The sequence below is a fragment of the Mangifera indica genome, chromosome 3 (genome assembly GCF_011075055.1).
Source record: "Mangifera indica cultivar Alphonso chromosome 3, CATAS_Mindica_2.1, whole genome shotgun sequence".
Classification (NCBI taxonomy): Eukaryota; Viridiplantae; Streptophyta; class Magnoliopsida; order Sapindales; family Anacardiaceae; genus Mangifera; species Mangifera indica.
In genome coordinates, this window is record NC_058139.1 from 11,974,794 (window position 1) to 11,983,837 (window position 9,044).

At 35.5% G+C, this 9,044-nt stretch overlaps 1 pseudogene; it reads left to right on the forward strand.

The window, feature by feature from the left end:
• Positions 1-105: 105 nt before the first annotated feature.
• Positions 106-6,235, forward strand: LOC123211276 (annotated as a pseudogene).
• Positions 6,236-9,044: the final 2,809 nt, after the last annotated feature.

Sequence of the window (9,044 nt, forward strand, 5' to 3'; positions counted from 1 at the left end):
AGTGAGGCCCACCAGGGCTTATGTGGCGAGCGGTGGTTTTTTATTATTATTATTATTTTTTTTTTGGGTTAATTCCGGCAGACCACTCTCTTGCCACCTTTTTCTCACGCACACCAAATTTAAAAAAAAAAAAAAACAAAATTCCGAAGAGAGGAAATCCAACTCTCTCAAAGCACCTTAAAGAAAACAATCACCACAAAGAAAGGAAAGAAAGAAACGAAAGAAATCTAAACATTTCTTCTCTCTAACTAACCGCGCTCAGAAGAAATTTTTGCACTTTAGGTATGACGGGAATATCCCTCTTACTTCTCTCTTCTTTATTTTGTGAACGTTTTTGTTTTTGCTGTAGCTTGTTGTATGAGCATGCGATTAGGAGGTTAAAGATTTTGAGTGTCTCTGTTTCTTTTAATTTAGTGTTAATGTCTTTGCGTTAGAATTTATATGTTTTTGAAGTTTTCGATTCTTTTTTTCGTGATATTTGTTCAATGTTTGATTGTTCTTGAAGTTAGTGGGAGGATTTGTTTTTAAATATTGTTGTGGCTATGTTCAGTTGTTGAATGGCGGTCATTTATTGGTCGACAACTGCTGCATCTTTGTGTGAATTAAAAGACTGAAAATCTTTTTGTTCTGTTTCGGCTTTTGGGAAGTTTTCTTTTTCCATATACAAGATCTTTATTTTTCTTTTTGCCTTAGAACTTAAATAAGGTTGTTGGATAACTGGTTGATGTTTATGTTCATCTCTGCCATATTCTATTCTTTGAACTTGCTTTCGTCTGAAAATTATTCCGACTAAATCGGTTTGGGAAAACGTCAACCGTTTTTAAAAAAAGAAGCCGAAGATTTCAATCAAGAACTTATTTTATAATTTTATTTTTCTCTTTTCGAATACCGCTAAATTAGATTTCCATCTAACTTTGGTTCAAAGGTAATTTAATTTTTGACATTGTGGTTTCTTTGCAAAGGGGAATACAGTTTGATCTCGCTTGTAAAAATGGTCTTTTTTGAAAATATGATGCATTATTACTTGTTAAGAATATTGTCCTAACGGTCTATGAATTTTTGGAACAGATTTTGTAGATACTTCACAAAAAGAGCCAATGAATCCCAATAAGTTCACCCACAAAACAAATGAAGCCTTTGCTGGGGCACACGAACTGGCAATGAGTGCTGGTCATGCACAGTTCACTCCTCTCCACCTTGCTGTTGTTTTATTATCTGATCCCGGTGGCATTTTCTCTCATACGACTAGCAATGCTGGTGGTGAAAATGCCGCTCAGTTGCAGAAAGAGTGTCCAATCAAGCCATGAAGAAACTCCCTTCTCAAACACCACCACCTGATGAAATTCCAGCCAGTACTACTCTTATTAAAGCAATTAGACAAGCTCAAGCTGCACGAAAGTCTCGGGTAGACACCCCATCTTGCTGTTGATCAGTTAATTCTAGGACTCCTGGCGGATTCTTAGATTGGGGACTTATTAAAGCAAGCTGGGGTTGCCACGGCAAAAGTGAAATCTGAGGTGGAAAAACTCTGCGGGAAGGAACACAAGAAGGTGCAGAGCACTTTTGGTGATACTACATTTCAAGCTTTGAAGAATTATGGGAGAGACCTTGTTGAACAGGCAGGAAAGCTAGATCCAGTTATTGGTCGAGACAAAGAAATTAGGAGGGTTGTTAGAATTCTCTCAAGGACTAAGAATAATCCTGTTCTCATTGGAGAGCCAGGAATTGGTAAAGCTGCTGTGGTTGAAGGCTTAGCTCAGAGAATTGTAGGAGGAGACATTCCTAGTAATCTTGTTGATGTGAGGCTTATTGCATTGGATATGGGTGCCCTGGTTGCTGGTGCAAAGTACAGGGGAGAATTTGAGGAGCGGTTAAAGGTTGTTTTGAAAGAAGTTGAGGAAGCTGAGGGCAAATTGATTTTGTTTATTGATGAAATTCACCTTGTACTTGGAGCAGGCCGAACCGAAGGATCAATGGATGCTGCTAACCTCTTCAAGCCTATGCTTGCTACCATGCTTGAGGAGTATAGGAAGTACGTGGAGAAAGATGCTGCATTTGAAAGAAGGTTTCAACAACTTTATGTGGCTGAGCCTGTTGTACCTAATGCTATAAGCATCCTTCAAGGATCAAAAGAGAGGTATGAGGGTCACCATGGTGTCCAGATCCAGGATCGTGCCCTAGTTGTTGCCGCACAGCTATCAACTCATACATTACTGGTATGTCAAATTCTCTTTGATAGTTATTCAGTTTCCTTTTATGAAAAATTAATTTGAAGTGTTGGTTATGCTAACATATATTATCTTCTGAATCCAGGCCTGTGCAAATGTGAGGGTGCAGCTTGATAGTTAGCCTAAGGAAATAGACAATCTTGAGAGGAAGAGGATGCAATTGGAAGCTGAACTTCATGCTCTAGAAAAGGAGAAAGATAAAGTTAGCAATGCCCATCTTGTGGAAGTAAGTACTTGGATTGTAAAGGATGGATGAAAAAGAAGGAAGATGCAATTTTTGTTATTAATTAATCTTCTTTGATGTAGTATCTAATTACTTGTTACTTTTCAGGTTTGGAAAGAACTTGATGATTTGATGGACAGGCTTCAACTACTAATGTTGAAGTATAGAAAAGAGGAGGAAAGAATTGACGAGATTTGGCAGCTTAAACATAAGAGAGAAGAGCTCATCTTTGCATTACAAGAGGCTGAAAGAAGATATGATTTGGCCAGAGTTGCTGATTTGTGATATGGGGCAGTTCAAGAAGTGGAATCTGCCATAGCACAGCTTGAAGGAAATACTAATGGAAGTACTGATGAAAGCTTAATGTTGACAGAGACCGTTGGACCAGAACACATCGCTAAGGTGGTGAGTCACTGGACTGGTATACCTGTCACAAGGCTTGGCCAGAATGAGAAAGAGAGGTTAATTGGGCTAGCTGAGAGGTTGCATAAGAGAGTGGTCAGACAAGATTATGCAATTGATGCTGTAGCTGAGGTCATGTTGGCGTCAAGGGCTGGACTTGGTAGACCACAACAACCCACTAGCTCATTCCTCTTCTCAGGTCCAACTGGTGTCGGTAAAACTGAGCTTGCTAAGGTGCTTGCTGAGCAACTCTTTGATGATGAAAATCTTCTAGTGAGAATCGATATGTTGGAGTAAATGGAACACTCTGTATCACGGCTAATTGGTGCTCCACCTCGGTAAGTGATGCTTCGCATTTTGCTGTGCTGCTCATGTTTATAAATTTGGTGTAATAGGATATAAGCATCTGACATATTGTTGTATATCTTTCAGGTATGTTGGACATGAAGAAGGTGGACAACTTACTAAAGCTGTGAGGCGGAGGCCTTATAGTGGTGTGCTATTTGATGAAGTGGAGAAAGCACACAGCTGTTTTTTATGCTTTCCTTCAAGTTCTGGATGATGGAAGATTAACAGATGATCAGGGCCGCACTGTTGATTTTTCTATACGTCATCATTAGTGGTTGAAGCTTGTCCTTAAGATCATTAAGAGAAGGAAAGAATTGATGAGATTCGGCGGCTTAAACAAGAATTGATATACTTTGACTGGGATGAATGTATCAGATTCTAATCTATGTGAACTTCAACTCTTTTAATGTGAATCTACCTGATGTACAATAGTTTGCAACCCACATGAATTCTATTTAAGGCTTATTCCCGGATAAGTTATAGATGTCTCAACAAATAATTAGCGACATTCTTTGAGAAAAGGAATTTCTCTCTACGTAAAGATAACAACTATGCTCCTATTAATCGAAGAATCAATATAGAATCTTCTACAAATGTTTTCAGGGTATATATCCAGTAAGAAGATATTTTTTCCTTCTTAATTATCTAGCCTTTGATATGTGCAATTTTCATTTTTCTTTTAATGCAAAATGAAATAGAAATATAACCATTATGATCCCAAGAGCGTAGGAAATTGTAATCTTGCCAAGTTTAAATATATCTTTCTGTCTAAAGAATCCAATAAATACAAAGGAGATAGACATACAAACAACAAAAACGAAGCAAATACTGATTGTTAAGCTAGTTATTACTATTATGTAGTATTACACCTTAATCAATAATAATATCATAGATGTAGATATTTTGATCATATGATCAAATCATATGTCTCGCACACACACGCACATGCACATGCACACACACAACACGCACATGCACATGCACACGCGTGCGCGCGCGCACACACACACACACACTTTTACTTGTGGAAGATAAAGTTAGCAAAGCACGTCTTGTGGAAGTAAGTACTTGGCTTGTAAAAAATGGATGAACAAGAAGGAAGTTGCAATTTTTGTTATTAACGATTTTCTTTTGATGTAGTATCTAATTACTTGTTATTTTTACAGGTCTGGAAAGAACTTGATGATCTGAGGGACAAGCTTCAGCCCCTAATGATGAAGTATAGAAAAGAGAAGGAAAGAATTGACGAGATTAGGTGGCTTAAACAAAAGAGAGAAGAGCTCCTTTTTGCATTACAAGAGACTGAAAGAAGATATGATTTGGCCAGAGTTGCTGATTTGCGATATGGGGCAATTCAAGAAGTGGAATCTGCCATAGCACAGCTTGAAGGAAACACTAAGGGAAACACTGATGAAAACGTAATGTTGACAGAGACTGTTGGACCAGAACACATTGCCGAGGTGGTGAGCCGCTGGACTGGTATTCCTGTCACAAGGCTTGGCCAGAATGAGAAAGAGAGGTTAATCGGGCTAGCTGAGAGGTTGCATAAGAGAGTGGTCGGACAAGATGATGCAGTTAATGCTGTAGCTGAGGCTCTGTTGAGGTCAAGGACTGGACTTGGTAGACCACAACAGCCACTGGCTCATTCCTTTTCTTGGGTCCAACTGGTGTTGGTAAAACTGAGCTTGCTAAGGCACTTGCTGAGCAACTCTTTGATGACGAAAATCTTCTAGTGAGAATCGATATGTCAGAGTACATGGAACAGCACTCTGTATCACGGCTAATTGGTGCTCCACCTGGGTAAGTGATGCTTCACGTTTTGCTGTATTGCTTCTGTTTATAAATTTGGTGCAATAGGATAGCAGCATCTAACACATTGTTGTATATTTTTCAGGCATGTTGGACATGAAGAAGGTGGACAACTTACTGAAGCTGCGAGGCGAAGGCCTTATAGTGTTGTACTGTTTGATGAAGTGGAGAAAGCACACATAGCTGTTTTTAATACTCTCCTTCAAGTTCTGGATGATGGAAGATTAACAGATGGTCAGGGCCGCACTGTCGATTTCAGAAACACGGTGATCATCATGACTTCAAACCTGGGAGCTGAGCACCTCTTATCTAGTTTGATGGGCAAGGTGACAATGCAAGTTGCTCGCGAACGAGTAATGCAAGAGGTAAACCTAATGCCTCTCTTATTTACTTCTGCAAAATATAAATTCCTCTATTTTGTTTTCTGTTTTTTATTTCCTTGCAAAGGTTCAAGTACTGAAAAATCTTTACATGTTGTTCAACAGGTGAGGAAGCATTTCAGGCCAGAGCTTCTAAATCGGCTTGATGAGATATAGTTGTTTTCAATCCACTCTCACATGACCAACTGAGGAAAGTTGCTAGGTTGCAAATGAAAGATGTCGCCCTCCGCCTTGCTGACAGGGGTGTGGCTTTGGCAGTGACCGATGCTGCTCTTGATATTGTATTGGCAGAGAGCTATGATCCAGTAAGTATAGTTGACATTTCATTTTTTGGGTTTGGATCCGCCATTTATGTTACTTAGTTTTACGATAAACTTACAATGAAATTTCTTGTCTCAGGTTTATGGTGCTAGGCCTATCAGGAGATGGCTGGAGAAGAAGGTGGTAACTGAGCTATCAAGAATGCTGGTTAGGGAGGAGATCGATGAGAACTCAACAGTTTATATTGATGCAGGGCCAAATGGGTATGATTTGGTATACCGGGTGGATAGAAACGGAGGACTTGTCAATGCAACCACGGGACAAAAATCCGATGTACTGATTCAAATCCCGAATGGACCAAGAAATGATGCTGCTGAGGCAGTGAAGAAGATGAAAATTGAAATGGAAGATGAGGATGAGATTGTTGAGGACTCAAATGCCTTGATAAGGTCAATTTTTTATCAGCCCAACTAAAAGATTATAGGAAATAAAATCAGTTTCTGTGCAAATAAAGATGAATTGATATGTTATATGTGATCAAATTAATTGTATATAAAATTATATTAGATAAAATTGTGGAAGATTTATAAGCAAATCCACAAAATCGTAAAGCTTTGCACCCAAATTTTTTTAAGGAGTTACTGCTAGATTAATTGAACTCGATTTATGGATGGTTTACAAGGAGTTTTATTATTAATTTAAAATTAAATTATTTTTTAATTAAATTTGAGTTTTAATAGGATTATTTTTTTAACTAAACATTTATAGTGATATAGCAATTGTTAAATAAAAAAATAAAATTTATTAACTTAGGTGATAATTTATTATTAAGTGATGTAATTGTTTATTTATTTTTATAATTTAAAATTATTTAATTTTATATTATCATATTAATTTGTATAAACAAATTTATATAATTTATTTATAAATAGAATTATATTGAATTTAAAATTTAGTACGAAGCCAAAACGATAAAAATATTTTTAGTTTGAGTAATTTTTTATTAATAAAATAAATTATTTAATTTAAAAGATTATTAAACATAAATTATATTTAATATATTTAATGGTGTATAATATAGGCCGCATTTGTCCATTTCATTACAATAGACCATGGGTGGAACATTGTTATTCAACTTCCAAGATGTTGATGAGGAGCAAGGTTAAAGGGCTTTTGTGTGGACAATACTCATAGGCCTAAGCCCAACACAAACTATTTGTCCCCAAAAAAAACAATTGGGATGTGTTTGATTCAAACTATCTTTTATTGAAAAAATAAAATATTATCATAAATATATATTTTTTTAAATATTAATAACTATAAATAAATATAAATAATTATTATGTTTGATTGGATTTAATAAAAATATATTAAGATATTGTTTGAGTTTATAAACAAAATTTTTATTTAGAAACAAAATCCTGTTAAAAAATTTAGATAAAATTAAGAGTAAAATCATTATTTAATAAAATATTTAAAAAATATAAAATTTATTTATTTTTCTTTTAAATTTAAAAAATTAATAATTTTATCCATACATATAAAGTTTTCAAATTTGAAAAGTAGTATTCCGTCTTTTTCCAAAACTTAGAGTTTTCTTTCTCTCAACTTTGAGAACCATCTTTGGTCACCAACGACAACACTTTCAATCCTAACCAATAGAAAAAAAGTTTGACTATCTCTCTTTAAGCCACGTTACCTGGAAATTCAAACAAAAATTGTCTGATCATCATCTAAACGAAAATCGTTTAGATTTTTAGACGATTTTTATCTAGAAATTCAACTTTTAGTGGTCGAACAGTAAGAAGACTTCAATGATAATGGTTTAGGATAGATTTGAGGCCAAACGACTATTTCCCACCCAAGGGTTGATGTTTTCTCAAGTTTCCACCCTTAAACACCAAACACCTACCCATGACTGGTTAAATTTAATCAAACCCTAACGGTGGTAAGGGTAAAATCGTCATTTTCTCTATAATATTAAAAATAAACTAAAATAGAAACTAATTTTGCCCCCCTAAACTTTAAAAACTAAAATTTTTTTCCAGCCTAAGTTTTAAAAAATGGCAGTTTCACCCTTGGGAGACGAAGAACTTCGTCTTGACGAAGTTCTTTATCTCCCAAGGCGTCTCCAACGCTGATCGGACCTCCAAATGGGAGGAAAGGGATTACCGGAAGGAAAGGATGCTTCGGGAGGGAGACCCCGTCGGCAACAGAGCCGGAGATTTCAAAACCAAACCCTACGGTAAAACTGTCATTTTTTAAAACTTAGGCTGAGGAAAAATTTTAGTTTTTAAATTTTAGGGGGTAAAAAGAGATAAAATTTTCAGACGTTAGAGTTTGGTTAAATTTAACCAGTCATGGGTGGGTGTTTGGTGTTTCCATAGTTAAAGGGTGGAAACTTGAGAAAACATCAAACCTTGGGTGGGAAATAGTCGTTTGGCCTAGATTTGATGGTCATCGAAGATGGAGATAATAGCTAGAAAGTATACCTGGCCACGAGCCGGTTTGGCCCGTGAACCGGACTGAAACCGACCCAGATGAAACCGGAATCAGAACCGGTAAACCCGGAACTAGACTGAACCAGAACCAAAACCAGATTTTGGCGGTTCGATTCTGGTTTACCTAAATTGGAACCGTGAAACCGCCGGTTCACACCAGTTTATGAATCGATATATAAACCGACGGTTTACTGTGCTGAACCGAAAATTTTTGAATTTTTTTTGAATTTTTAGAATTTTTTTAAAATTTATTTAAATAACCAACGGTTCCCTGCGCAGGGAACCGTTGGCTTGCAGTAGAAGAAGAAATTGCAAGGACCCGATCCCTTGCAATTTTCAGCGAAATTGCAGGGGACCTCCCCTGCAAATTTTTTATAGAAATTGTCCCCTGCAATTTTTTAAATTACAATTTACCCCCCTATTTTTTAATTTTTTTCAAATTTTTTTTTCTATATATATACCAATTCAAATTTCATTCTCTCAAATTTCAATCTCTCAAATTTCAATCTCTCTACTACTCTCACTCTCAATCCTTCAAACTCTCATTCTCATTCTTTCAACTCTTAATACTCTCTTAATCTTTCAATTCAATCAAATTCTCTTAAATTTAATTAAATTCTTTCTTAATTTTTTATTAATTCTAATTTCTATTTATATTACACAATTCATAATTAATTATAGAATTTATTTCTATAATTAATTTTATTTATTATTTTTGTATTATCTTTCCTAATTAATTATATAATTTATTTATATAATTAATTTTATTTACTTTTTTATTATCTTTTATAGTTAATCAAATAATTTATTTATATAATTAATTTTATTTATTATCAAAAAATAATACTCAAGATAGTGGAAGTGAATGATAAGGTAAGAAGGTACTGCCAAC